Below are 13,850 nucleotides of genomic sequence, written 5' to 3'. Positions count from 1 at the left end.
TACAAAATCCTTGCCTTATCCTCATACTTATGAGGATAATATTTAGTCTTTCACCACTAAATATGAGGTTAGCTGTAGGTTTTTTATAGATACTCTTCACCAAATTGAAGACGTTCTGGGCCTGCCCAGTTAAAAGTTCACAGGCTCCCCTTCCCTGGCCTGGGGTTTGTGGGTTTGCATCCCGGGTGCAGACCTACACACTGCTCATCAAGCCATGCTGTGGTGGTGTCCCACATACAAAATAGAAGACAATTGGCACAGATGTTAGCTCAGCGACAATCTTCCTCAAGCAAAATAAGTTGAAGTTCTGTTGTAATTCCAGTTTTTTGAGAATTTTTACATAACAAATCCTAGATATTTTCAAATAATTCTTCAGCATTAATTCGTATGATTGTGTGATTTTCCTACTTCAGGCTGCTGATATGGTGAATTACACTGATGGATTTTGTTAACATTGAACCAACCAGGAAGCCCCAGAATAAACCTTGTTTGGCCATGATGTATAATTCTTTTTATATGTTGCTGGATTTTATTTGCTAATATTTTGTTAATGATGTTTTGCATCTATATTTATGTGAGATATTGTTCTGTAGCTTTCTTTTTTGTACTGTTTTCATTTGGTTTTGGTATCCAGGTAATGTTAACTTCATAAAATGAATTGAGAAGTGTCCTTCATATTCTGCTTTTTGGAACAAATAGTATAGAATTGGTGTTAATTCTTTAAGTTTGGTAGAATTCTCTAGTGAAACTATCTGAGACTGAAGATTTCTTTAGTGAGGAGTATTAATTATAAATTTAATTTCTTTAATAGTTTTAGTAATACTTAATTTCTTAGTAGGGATAGTTTTAGGGTTACTTTATTTCATATTTGACAAGCTATAGTAATTTGTCTTTTTCAACAAATTGGTCCATTTTGTCTGTTTTCAAATTTATGGGCATAGCAGTATTCATAACATTTCCACATTGTTCTTTTATTTGTACAACAGATAAAGGGTCTGAAGTGATATTCCCTGATTCATTCCTAACACTGGTAATTTGTATCATCTCTCTTTTTCTTTGCCAGTCTTATTAGAGGTTTGTCGATTTTATTACTCTTTTCAAAGAATCAGCATTTTGAGTCACTGATTTTTCTCTACTGCTTTTCTGTTTTCTAATTCCATGATTTTTACTCTTATCATTATTATTTTTCCCCTTCTGCTTGCTTTTGGTTTATACTGGCCTTGATTTCTAGGTCCTTAAAGTGGTAGCTTAGATTATTGACTTGAGACTCTTCCTCTTTTCTAATGTATGCTTTAGTGCTATAAATTTCCAGCACAGTGCTGTTTCAGCTGTGCCCCACGAATTTTGATATGTTCTATTTTCACTTTCATCCAGTTCAATATAATTTTTGATTTCCCTTGAGACTTTTTCTTTTACCCATGCATTGTTTAAAAGTGTTTTGTTTAGTTTCTAACTATTTGTAAGTTTTCTTATTTTTCTTTTATTGATTTCTAATTTTATTTCATTGGGGTCAGAGAACAATCTCTGTAAGCTCAGTTCTTTTAAATTTGTTAATGTTTGTTTTATTGTCCAGGTTATGGCCTATCTTGGTATATTTTCTGTGGGTCCTTGAAAAAAGTGTGTATTCTGCTGTTGTTGAGTGGAATGTTACGTATATGTCAAATAGACGCTGCTGGTTAATGGTGTTGCTGAGTTTTTCTATATTCTTCCCAATTTTCAGTCTAGCTCTTCTAGAAATTGTTGAGAGAGGGGTGTTGAATACTCCAACTATAATTGTGCATTTGAGTATTTCTCCTTTCAGTTCTATCAGCTTTTGCTTCACATATTTTGCCCATTTGTTATCTGTTGCATACACTTGAGGATTGTCATATAGTCTTGATGGACTGATCCTTTGATCATTATATGTCTCTCTGTCTGTAGTTATTTTCTTGTTCTGAAGTCTGTCTGGTATCAGTATAGTCACTCCTTGTTTTTCTTGATTAACGTTTGCATGCTGTGTTTTTTTCATCCTTTTACTTTCAGTACGCTTATATGATTATTTTTGAAGTGAGTTTGTTATAGATGGCATATAGTTAGGTGATATATTTAAATCCATTTTGCCAATCTCTGTCTTTTAACTGGTGTGTTAGACCATTTACATTTAATACATTTATTGATATATTAGGGCTTAAGTCTTTCCATTTTGTTTATTTTCCCTTTCTTGCTTTCTCTTTTTTCTACCTTCCTGGGAGTTACTTGAATATTTTTTAGAATTCCATTTTGATTTATCTATAGTGTTCATAAGTGTATACCTTTGTATAGCTGTTTTAGAGGTTGCTCTATGTATTACATTATATATATATATATATATATATATATATATATATATATATATCTCAGTCTATTAGTGTCAGATTTAATCAATTCAAGTGAACTGCAGAAACTTAGCTTCTTTTATATCCCTTCACTCTTCCCCATTTATAATTGTCCAAAGTTTTTACTCAACATATGCTTAGAACCGTATTAGTGCTATAATTTTTTTCAACCATTAATCACAATTTAGAAAACTCAAAAGTAGAGGGAAAGACTATTACATTTACCTATAGTTTCTCTTATGTGTTCATTCTTCCTTTCTGATTTTCAGAGGTTCCTTGTTTCCTTTCTGTTTTGAAAACTTCCTTTAGCCATCCTTTTAGGTTAGGTCTGCTGGTGATAAATTTTCAGTTTTCCTCTGTCCAAGAATATCTTGCTTTCCCCTCATTCCTGAAGGATATTTTCACTGGGTATAGGATTCTGAGTTGATAATTCTTTTCTTTCATAATTTGAAAGATGTGTTCCACTTCCTTCGGAACTCTATGCTTTTTTATGAGAAATCTGATATCATCTGAATTGCTTTTCTTATGAATAAAGTACAAATTTATTCCTGCTGCTTGATGTTTTCTTTGTCTTTAGTTTATAAAAGTTTAACTATGATGGGTCTTGGTGTATATTCTTTGGTTTTATCTTGTTTTGGGTTTGCTTTTGCTCTCATTCTTGAATCTATACATTCCTGTCTCTTTTTTCCCCTAAATTTGGGATGTTTCAGTCATTGTTCTTTTGGGTACTTTTTTAGCTCTACCTTCTTTTTCTTCTCCTTCTAGGACTCCAGTGACACAAATGTTAGATCTTTTGTTATAGTCTTGGAGGCCCTATTAATTTTTTCAGTCCATATTTTTTCTGTTATTCAGATTGGATAATCTATACTGTTCTGTCTGTTCATTTATTCTTTGCTCTGACTCTCCATTCTGCTGATGATCCAAACCCAGTGAGTTAGTTTTTTAATTTGTCCTCTTGGTTATTGTATTTTTCTATTTGGAAATTGTCATTCCATTTGGTTTTTCTTTATGTCTTCTATTTCTCTGCTGAGACTTTCTCTTTTTTTGTTTGTTTCAAGGATGTTCATAATCACTAATTGAAGCATTTCTGTGAAGAATGATTTAAAATATTTTTCAGGTAATTCTAACATTTCTGTCATCTCTGTTTGAGCAACTATTGATTATCATTTTTGCATTTAGTTTAAGATCTTCCTGGTTTTCTGTATAATATGGGATCTTTTGCTGAAATGTTGTCAGTTTGCATATTATGTTTTTAGACTCTGTATCTTATTTAAACTCTCTGTTTTATCTGGATTTTCTGGCAGTGTTACACCATGAAAAGGGATTTTCTGTCATTACAGCCAGATGGAGTTACAAATCCAGTTTCCCCATGTGACCTTCATTGGCATCCAAGATCGGGGAGCTTCTCATTACTGCTGGTCAGGGACAGGAGTCCTGTCTGCCTTCTAGGCTTCCGTTGATACTTCCCTATCTGAGAGTAGTAGATATACTTTGTTACTCCTCCCCACGTGGCGTGTATCCACTGATAGCACAGAAGGTGTGACCTCATTACCACTGAGTGGTGGTGAGAGTCCAGACTTTCCTCTACATCTTCTCTGTCACCACTTCAGTGGGGAGGGGAAGTGCACCTCATTACAGCATTGTAGGAATGGGAATTTCAAACTCCCCATATGGTCTCCATGACATTGTACATGAAGAGAGAGGACGCTTTCTCATCTGGTAGGAATTTAAGTCCTGGCTCCCCACTGAGCCTTCTCTGGCACCACATCAACAAGGGTGTCGGGGTGCCTCTTTACAAAATGGTGAAGTCTAGGCTCATCATTCAGTTTTTGCTGGTGTGGATGTGGGTGAGGCTGCCATTTTCTCTGAGGTGTTTTGCTCGAACAGTCATCATTCTGTCTTGGTAGGCTGCTCCTTTCATAGTTCTCTGGCTCAGGATAGCAGGCTTTTGTTGGGGTGTTTTTTTTTTCTGTAACCATTAGTACTTCTAGGTAGCTGGCTTCTTCAGCAACATGTTTGGAAAATATGAGGCAAAAAGAAAACCCAAACAACTAGTCCCAATGTGGTCCTTTGTTCCCACGGTTCCCAGGTAGTCTTCCTTCTTTCTACTTTACAATCGATGTAATGTTTGTTTTATATGTTCTGTCCAGCATTTTTAGTTGTACTTAGCAGGAAGAATATGGAAAAGTGCTTTACTCCATCTCTACAGAAGTGGAAGTCTCTTCTACTTTTTTAATATGATGAATATTTACACACGTGTATCCCCTTTGTTCATAGATAAGTGATGGCATAATATACATACTTTCTTGTCCATCTTGCTTTGTTCACTTCAAACTATATCCAGAAGAGCACACAATAATAATAGGTAGATTTATTTCTCATTTCTTTTTATTGCTTCAGATCACTTCATTGTGTGGCTGAACCAAAGTTTATTCTACCAGTTCCTTCTTGACAGCCATGTGTATTCATTCCAGCCTTTCCCTATGAAAAATGATTTCACAGTGAGTAGCCTTGTACCTACACATACATCTTTTCATATTTTTACTATCTTTGGGATGAATTACCAAAGCATATATAAGTTTGCTACCTCTTCATAATATCTCTTTTGATGATTGCAACTGACATACTGAGGAGCTTTTGGACTTTAGCATTAATAAAGACACTGCTTGCACTGCCAACTTATTTTCAATGTTCTCTATACCAAGTTAAAGCATTCCTCTAGAATTCAGTTTCCTCAAATCTATTATAACGATAGCTACCATTGTTGTGTGTGTCCATTAAGTTCAGGGCATGGTTTTAATTACTTTACATATTTCACAAGAGTCCAATGAGGTCATTATCAAAACTCTCATTTTATAGTCAGTGAGTTGGAAGGATTTAGAGAAGTTAAGTAAGAAAAGGACGAAATCTGGGTGCAATCTCAGGTTTGCCTGAGGGAGAAACTCGGGATTTTCCTCTTATCATTTCCTTTTGCATGAAAAAGGAAATAGTACTGCCTACCTCTTAGAGTCTTTCAAGGATCAAATGACATACTAGCTATGAAAACATTTTTAAACTGTGACTTGTAAAATTCACATTCATTATTATAATCATTTTACTTTCCTTGGGGAGTTTTTGTGGACACTAATATCTAGTCTCATCATAGCATTTAGTAATCTTCCCTTAGAGCAATCTCTTGTGTGGGTGGTTAAAATCACTTAGTTCATAGTGACTCAATGAATCACTTTCTTTTTAGAAGTGGTCCTCTCGACATTCTCCCTTCCTCTGAGGACATTGTCCCCCTTTACTTCACAGCCACTGTGTTCTGATGGAAGTTCCCTGTGCGGCACTATCTCCCCGGGGTTCTTCTCACATCAATCGGACGCCCATGTACCTGAGATCTTTCCCATGCCAGCTCACACCTTTCCAAGGAGCCAAAGCAGAGTGGGTGAAATTCAAGGGTGCTCAAAGGAAAGAGAGAGAATACAGGTGTAGGTGACAATGCTGTCTACAGACGGATGTGAATTAAGAGTGGGAGGGGCTCCTGAGCTCCTGAAGGAGTTTCTGGTCTTCACACATTCTTTAGCAATGGCACAGCAAGTGCTTATCTCTACCCAATCTCGATTAACCGACAATAGAAGAGAAAAGGTTATTGTTATTGGAGATTAAGTAAAACTAGTCAAAGCATGATTCCAATTTAGTTTGCTGTTAATATTACATTAAATATTTAGAACATAACGATTGCTTTCTAGGTGTCATTTTTAAGTGCAAGAAAAATTGCAAGCACAGCAATTAAAGCACACAAAACATTAAAAGTTGCAGATTAAAAAATGGACAAAAGGTTAATCTCAATTAAAACAACCAGTCATTGTTTTCTGTTGTTCAGCTAAGCCTCTTATTTTTCAACTGTTAAAATGAAACCTAGGCAACATGAGCTTGGCACTCTGTGGCCTGTCCTCACTCTACAGAGTCTTGCAGATGGTCTGGTGAGTAAGGGCAGGGCTCATCATGCTCCTGTTTGTGAATTTTCTCCTCCTCCTCATTCACTTCTTTTCTGCCAAGAGACTCAATTTTGCTGTTGTTGTTGAAGAGGATGCAAAATAAGAAAATTAATGGTTTTATTTTTTCTGACTGCAGCTTCTTTGTTCCCCTCTTCTCTGGTGTGGACCTTGCCCAATGGAGGGATGACTGACAGTCTCATCTGGGTCCAGGGATCTGCGGTTCTAACTCATGGAGATAAAACACCATGTTTTATTGCTAGCCGTTTAACATTTCTGCTTTTTCTCTGTTCCTGACTTGTTCCCATGACATTCTGATGGAGCAGAAGACACACAAGCTGGTGCCTCATGTGTAGTTCCAGAAGTTTTCCCTGACGGACAGAAATTTGCATTTTTCTATAAATGCACAATCTATTATTATTATTAAATGTATGCAACAAGCCCTCTGCCCAGTCAATTAAGAATTGACTGTTTGGGGCCAGCCTGGTGGCATAGTGGTTAAGTGTTCGTGCAGCACTTTAGCTTCCTGGGCTTCGCGGGTTCGAATCTCGGGTGTGGACCTACATACCGCTCTTTAAGCCAAGCTGTGATGGTGTCACACATACAAAAATAGAGGAACAGTGGCACAGATGTTAGCTCAGGGCCAATCTTCATCACCACTCCCCACAAAAACAACAATTGACAGTATTTGACAAACATTGTTTACTCCTTTATATGTGAAGCAGGGCACCCTGACTGAGGTGTCTATATTTTTTTTAATTTACCTTTTTGATGTTATTGTTTGTATTTTTTCTTTCAGTGAGTATAGAACTGACAGGATTGGGGAGAATATGCCATTTTAAGCCTGGAATTATTTTTCAGTTTTTGCCAGAGGACAAGATGTGGACACTCTTGGTTCAAGGGCTGAGACTCAGGAGACTGCAGGAAGGGCATGGTGGCCTGAGGTTCACTTCATGCTGAAGGAATCAGCATGAATGGGGAACCACAAGGAATGGACCCAGCGGGGCAAGGGTGAACTTTGACAGTGCTTTTGCAGGCAGCACTTGGCATAACCTGAGACTTTGCGATGCATATGCTCCCTGGGACAGGAGGCAGGCCAGATGATGGGTGGACAGCCAATGCTGACAGGAACTACTGAGGGTGAGCCTGGGGCAGTGGGTACTGAGAAGGGGCACGTACAGAGTCAAAGTCACTCCTTGCACGTTAGATCCTTTCTATTACACAAATCTTGAGCATAATTTTGTCAAAATCTCCAAAGATATTTGTCAAATTGCTGTATGGAATATTAGGCATGCAGATGTAGAAGGAGGACAAGGTGAGCCTGGGGCTGCTCAGGGACGTGAGGAATCGCAGAACTTCACAGAGGCTGGAGGTGAGATGTGCTGGTTGGTAGAGATGAGCTGTCCCATGGACATCCCCAGTCCTGGGCCACTCCAAGGACACCAAGGGGAAACCTCAGGGGAACTGAGGTCCTATGGGAGCACGTGCTGCCTCGGAGTTCACAAATTTGTTGCATCAATGCAAATGTGTCCTAACTTGCATTCTGGGGGTGGGGTAAAACCTGGAATGTTCTTATTACCTATTTTATCTAATCCTCAGAAACCCCCCTGAGGTGGGTATTAACAACTCTATTTGATAGCTGGGTAAACTGACAACCAGAGAAGCTGATCAGTTTTCCCAAAGCCACAGACCTAGTAGGTGGTGGAGTTCAGATTCAAATCTATATTTATGAGCAGGGTGAGATTTTCCTCTCCCCATCAGTGCTTCACAGGGAGAAAAGCACAGAGAAAAGGCACAGAAACAGGAAATAATGTCCCAAAGTAGATTGAAAGAAGCTTTCCATATTGTTAAGAGAAAGGTTCCTTCACTTTACAGAGTATTTACTCTAAAAGATCTGGAAGACCAAACTTTCCCCCTCCAGTTTCACCAAGGAGAAAATTGGAAGAAATAGATTGTCCAACCCTCAGGGAAGGCAGATAAGTACAAAGATTCTGGGGTTTGTGATGGAGGGGAACAGGGAAGGCGAGCAAAGAGAAAACATATCTCATGCCCACCAGGAGGAGTTCTCTGTGGTCTGGCAGCAGACAGTTCAACATCATCTAGGGGCTCTGTGTATTTATGACTTTCTGCTGCCAATGACCTTCCAGGCATTAAATAGGGACATTTTGGGGGATGCCATCTGGGATGTCAAAATACAGTTATTCAGTATCCCTTAGAGCCCAATGGAGCTGAGGAATTTTCCACTATTACTGAATAGCACCAGCAAGAACAATCGCTTTTGGTGGGAGCATGTGTGATGAAGAAGGCTAGGACCTCTTCTTCTGGGGAGGCAGCTGGATTGAAAGTGCCTGGTTCAGGCATAAAGACAGAGTCACACTTTACCCTGTGAGTTGGCACGAAGGACTTCTTAAAGGTGATATTGAATGTAAGGGTCTCCAACAACTGTGTTTGGAAAGAGTTTAAAGAGTTTGAGAAGACAAAGTTGGGTTGCTGCTCTAGAAGGTAGGGTGATCTGTAAGAATACAGCAGAGGGAGCTGGAGGGCTCCAGCTGGCATGGGATCTTGTGTTCCCCCCACCGCATGCACACACAAAGACCTAAGACTGACGGTCCATGAAAAGCACTAGAACAGGGACTGCTCTCCAGGTAGGGAAAGCTGAGAACAGGTGCCAGGGAAGGAAGGACTTGACCGTGGATGGGACATGAAAGGGAAATGTGCAAGAATGGAGGAACCTGGACAGAAACACAGGCAGGATGTGAAAAGCATTGGGGGCCTACCTGGGTCGTGTATCGCCAGGGAGCCTGGAGGGCATGACTGACTGCTGGCTTTTCTTTAAGTCTTTGGCAGAGTAGAACTTGCTAAGAAGACAAGTGCTAATTTTTTGACCTTGAGACTGAGAAAGAATGAGAAAATGAATGAAAAGATTTCCAACTTTGTGAAGAGATTAAGGACCTCTTTATCTAAACTAGTGGGGAGAGACTAGAGTAATGGGATGAGAGAGAGAAAAGAATCCTACATTGCTAGGGGGAAATGCTCTCAGCCAATCTCCCTCAGTAAATCTTGGGTTGCTGGAGGTTCCTAAGCACACCTGGGTTTCACTTTTCATTTCAGTTAATTCAGTAGAAGTGGAGAAAACCAAGGCTATTGAGAATCAGAACACACACAGAAAACCAGTCTAGGGTGTGGAGTGGCTGCAAATACTTCTCCAGTTCAAGCCCACCACCATGACATTGGAGTACAATGGCAACAGATGGGGCCTGACACTGGAATTACTACAAAATTCGTGAGTACTGGTTAGACAGCCTGTAGGAAAGGACATCATGTTCAGTGGCAGTCTAGTCAGATCCTCAGAATCCTCAGGTTGGCTGCAGCTAGAAGTCAGAGCCAGAGGTGTGAGAACAACACCCTTAACTATGCTTCACCCATAAGAGAAGTGGCAGAGGCAACTGAGCCTACCCACGAGGACTCATGTCGACAGCTGTGCCTGGATAATCTAGAATTGTACCAACGGGGACAAAAGAGGTGTTTGTATTCCCTTCCCAGGAGAAGAGAAATGAGCAGCAAGAGGATAAAGACATCTGGAAATAAGGGTGCAGCGACACGGAGTAGTACCCACCACTGCTGGCATTAAATTGTTATATTTTCTTCAGCAGATCTTAGTGGTCAAAGTGGAAGACCCAGGCATATATCCAAAATGAATGTATGGCTGCAGAATTGAGAAAGGAGAAGTGAGTGCCTACCTATGGTGTGTGTGCACACATGTACCCATGGGCGTGTGAGGTGGGGGTGGGGGTGAAAATCTCATCATCTGGAGAAGAAAATCAGAGATCTCTGGAAGCCTGCTCCAGATCAGAGCTGAGGTGGCATAGAGGATGCAGTTAGGCACTATGAGGCTTGGGGAGCCCACCTCCTCTCCACCCCGCTCCTCTTCACTCTCGAGAGTGGGCGTGAGGAAAGAGTGCTTCCTGGTGAGACTGACAAAGCACCATTCTCCCCTCTGTGCTTGGTCTTCAGCAAAACTGCGAAGAGACAGAAGCTGTGAGCTTTAAACCATGTCCACAAAGTGCAAAGAAAGTCGATACTAACAGAGAGCAGCGTATTCTCTTTCCTATAGATGATTCCTTCTGAAACTCTCCTCACCTACAGCTCAGTCGGAAGGAGCACTGAATGGCGCTGATGTGAAAGAGGAGAGGGGAAGCTCAGAGGGCTTTCTCTCTTATTGAGAGAGGGGACCCCAGGAAATAATAAAGAGGGAGACAGAGAGAAGTGATTCCCTGCTGCCCATCCTGGAGATCTCCAGAGTGAGAGGTGATTCATTGGGAAAAGTAAGAACACATTTAGGCTTGTCTTCTGAACCTCACGTGAATTATGGTCTTTCCTCAGGGAATTGTCCTTTCGGGGAATGTCCATCCCTTAGGGATGTGCACTTCTCTGATTCCAGAGCTGCTGCTCCCTCTGCTTCTGCCTGGGAAGGGAAAAGGAAACATGAACCATCTCCCTGCAGTGAAGGAGGGAGGGAAGACTCAGCCCATGTGTTCATGTATAAATACCAGGCAATGTGGCAGGGGCTGAGCTTATGCGGGCGCCCCCTTCAGGAGCTCTGCCAAAGCCCTGTCGCCTTTCCTGGGAAGGCCGGAGTGTGTCTGCTGTGCATGCAGTTGTGACAGTTGCTGGGGACAGGCTGTACCTCCCTGCATGTTGTACTCTCTCCCAGAATATTTTTTTTCTTCTTCCAAGGTCAGTGTGAATTTGAACAAATTTTAGACCTTGAAATCAGACTCAGAACTGCCATGATGTGCCTATTTAGAAAGAGGGATATTACAGGAAAATGTCATTGTAAACACAGTTTCCAGCCCAGACCTCAATTCTTTCCAGATGCCTACATAGCTTGGCAGGGGACCATAAGAGCTCTTTTGATATTCCTTTGTGGCCTGTAACCTCAGCTGGCTCTCACTGTGGACTGTCCCCGGGGGCACTGCTTGTATGTATGCACTGGTGCAGTGCAGCACAGACTAGGGTCTGACTTGGGTCCTGGCCTTCCTTGCACAACCTCTGCTCAGTTTCCTCACTTGTGAAATGAGGCATTTGGGCTTATGATCTCTGGACCGTCTTTGGGCTCCTGGTCTTGAGATAACATGGTCCCTGTTGAGTGTTGTAAACAGGGTTTGGGCTGGACTATTCAGCTGAGCAGATGCTTAATCCAGGAAGTCTCCAGAGGGCACATTGTTCCTGTTTAAATGCACCCTTCCAGCCCAGTGTGTCCCACACAGTGTGGCTTAGCACTCCTGGATTGATGAGATGCATTGGGATGGAGTCCCTGCTTTCTGTCACTTCAAAGTTTACTCTTGAGTGTCTCATGCTCTGTTCACCAGGCCTGGCTTCCTAACGGAGTTTTTCTTTGCCCCACCACTTCCTGCACTAATTGCACTAGCATACTCCAGGGCAAACCCTATTTTCCCGGTTAGCTCTGTATGTCTGATCCCAGTGCTCCTCAGGGGCCTGGGCTCCTTCAGCACAGAGCATTCAGACTGGCCACAGCAAGCCTTGCCAGGCCTCTATGGGCATAGATGGTTGTGCCATGTTTATGGAAGGCTGGTTATAGGATGCCCAGAACCTGAGTCTGGACAAGCCTCCTTAGAGACTTGATGGCGCCAAGAACTATGACATTTCTTGGACCACTTCTAGGTATATTTGAGACTGGGTCTGGCATATTCCCCAACAGGCTCAATTCAAGAGGGACCCAGACATGGACTCTGGGAAAAGCTGTATCATATCTGAGCTGTAACTCAGGATTCTGCTATCCCACCAAACCTTCCTCTTCAAAGTTCATGCCCAGAGCAAAGACATACCAATTCAGAAGGGCATGATCTCTTATTCTTCTAGACCGATTCCTTCGTATTGGAACTCAACTGTCTCATCAAAGAGAAACCACTGATAGTTACATCGACCATATCCAAATCTTCAATTACACTTTATTAGAGGTCCAGTACCCAGTCACTTTCTGGCCCTAAAAATGAATTGGAATAGCCAAATAAATATGCCCCAAGATGCCCCTCACAAGATTTTAGGTTTTCCATTTATCACAAATGTCCAAAGCAGCTAAGCTTATCACCACAAGTGTCAGCAGTGGTTATCAGGAGGGACTTGCTCTGAGCTGTGCTGCTCACCTGGGAGTCCCTCAGTCCCTGTCTGGGGACTGATTCTGCCCAGAGCTGGGGGACAGTGGTGGCCAGCAGAGTCTGAACCTGGCTGAAAAGGTAAAATCCAGGGGCACAGAGCCAAGCACAGTGATTTGGGTCAATGACATCAGATGCTGTAGAAGCTCACAAGGAATAAAACTCTTAGCAGTACGTGATGTAGTGGATAAAACCCCGAAATTTCAGTACCTGAACACAGAGTTCATTTCTCATTCACATAAACTCCAAAATGTGTGTTTATTCTGGGCAGTTGGCTCACACTTGCAGGTGATCATTCAGGGACCCAGGTTCCTTAGATTTTGTGAACCTCTCCTGCCCCCTACCCCATTAACACCTGGTTTCCAAGGACATCACTTCAGTCTGTAGCAAGCCAGCAGAGGGAAGAACATGGGAGGTCACATGTGGGGGTCTTTCTGTGCCAATCTGGAAGTGATGCTTGTACTTCATCAACTAGAACTGTCTTATGGCCACCGAAACATATGTGTGCTCAGTAAGAAGAGCAACTGGGTTTGGGGATCCTATCTGCATTGGCCATAGAAACTGAGAGAAGGCTCTGGATTTTGTCATGAGGCCATCACTAGTGATTTTAGGGGCCAGAAATTCCAGGGAGTGATAGCCAAAGCTGATGGCAGTGAGCTGAATGGAGGGGAGGGGTCGATGAGTATAGTCTAGGCAGGAAGAATTATAAGTGTGGGTCAGCTAGATCCTGTCTATAGTTGGGAGGTGAGGACGTTGCAGGAGAGGTCCTGATCTGAGCCCGACCCCATGCACGGAGCTTTGGTGCAGTGGAGGGTGCAGATCAGAGCAAGTGAGGGGCTCTTCCAGTTCTTCCAGCTGGAGGGAAGTTTCCTGTGCTCTGGCAACTAGTGTTTTCCTCCACGAGGGAGGTTTAGGGAATCTGGGGCTGGTTCGAATTTGTCTTTAACAAGTCAACCTCAATTTCTGCTATGAAGATGGTAACGGGCTCTAGAGAAAGTTACTGAATACTTCCGGCATTGAGACTGGACTATGGGAAACCAAATGGACAGAGGCTGGGGGAGCACAGCCAGGTGGTGGAGCCTCCTCATGGAAGGAGACGGCTAGGAAAAAAGGCCAGCCTTCCAGGTCTTTGTCCATTTTATTGTCACTCAAGCAGGCTGACACAGAGGTGGACAGCATCCGGCCTATGCTGGAATTGAAGCGAGGGCAGGTGGAGTCACAGGAACAGTGAGGCCTGAGGCTTCCTGCTCCAGATTTCATACCAAATGGGAACTCCCGCTTTTGAAGCCATTCTCCTGTGAATCTGGCCCCAAGCCTCACGTAGCCACTGTGAAGACAAAGTT

Source organism: Equus przewalskii, chromosome 1 (assembly GCF_037783145.1).
Source record: "Equus przewalskii isolate Varuska chromosome 1, EquPr2, whole genome shotgun sequence".
In the NCBI taxonomy this organism is placed as follows: Eukaryota; Metazoa; Chordata; class Mammalia; order Perissodactyla; family Equidae; genus Equus; species Equus przewalskii.
This window is presented reverse-complemented; position numbering follows the sequence as displayed.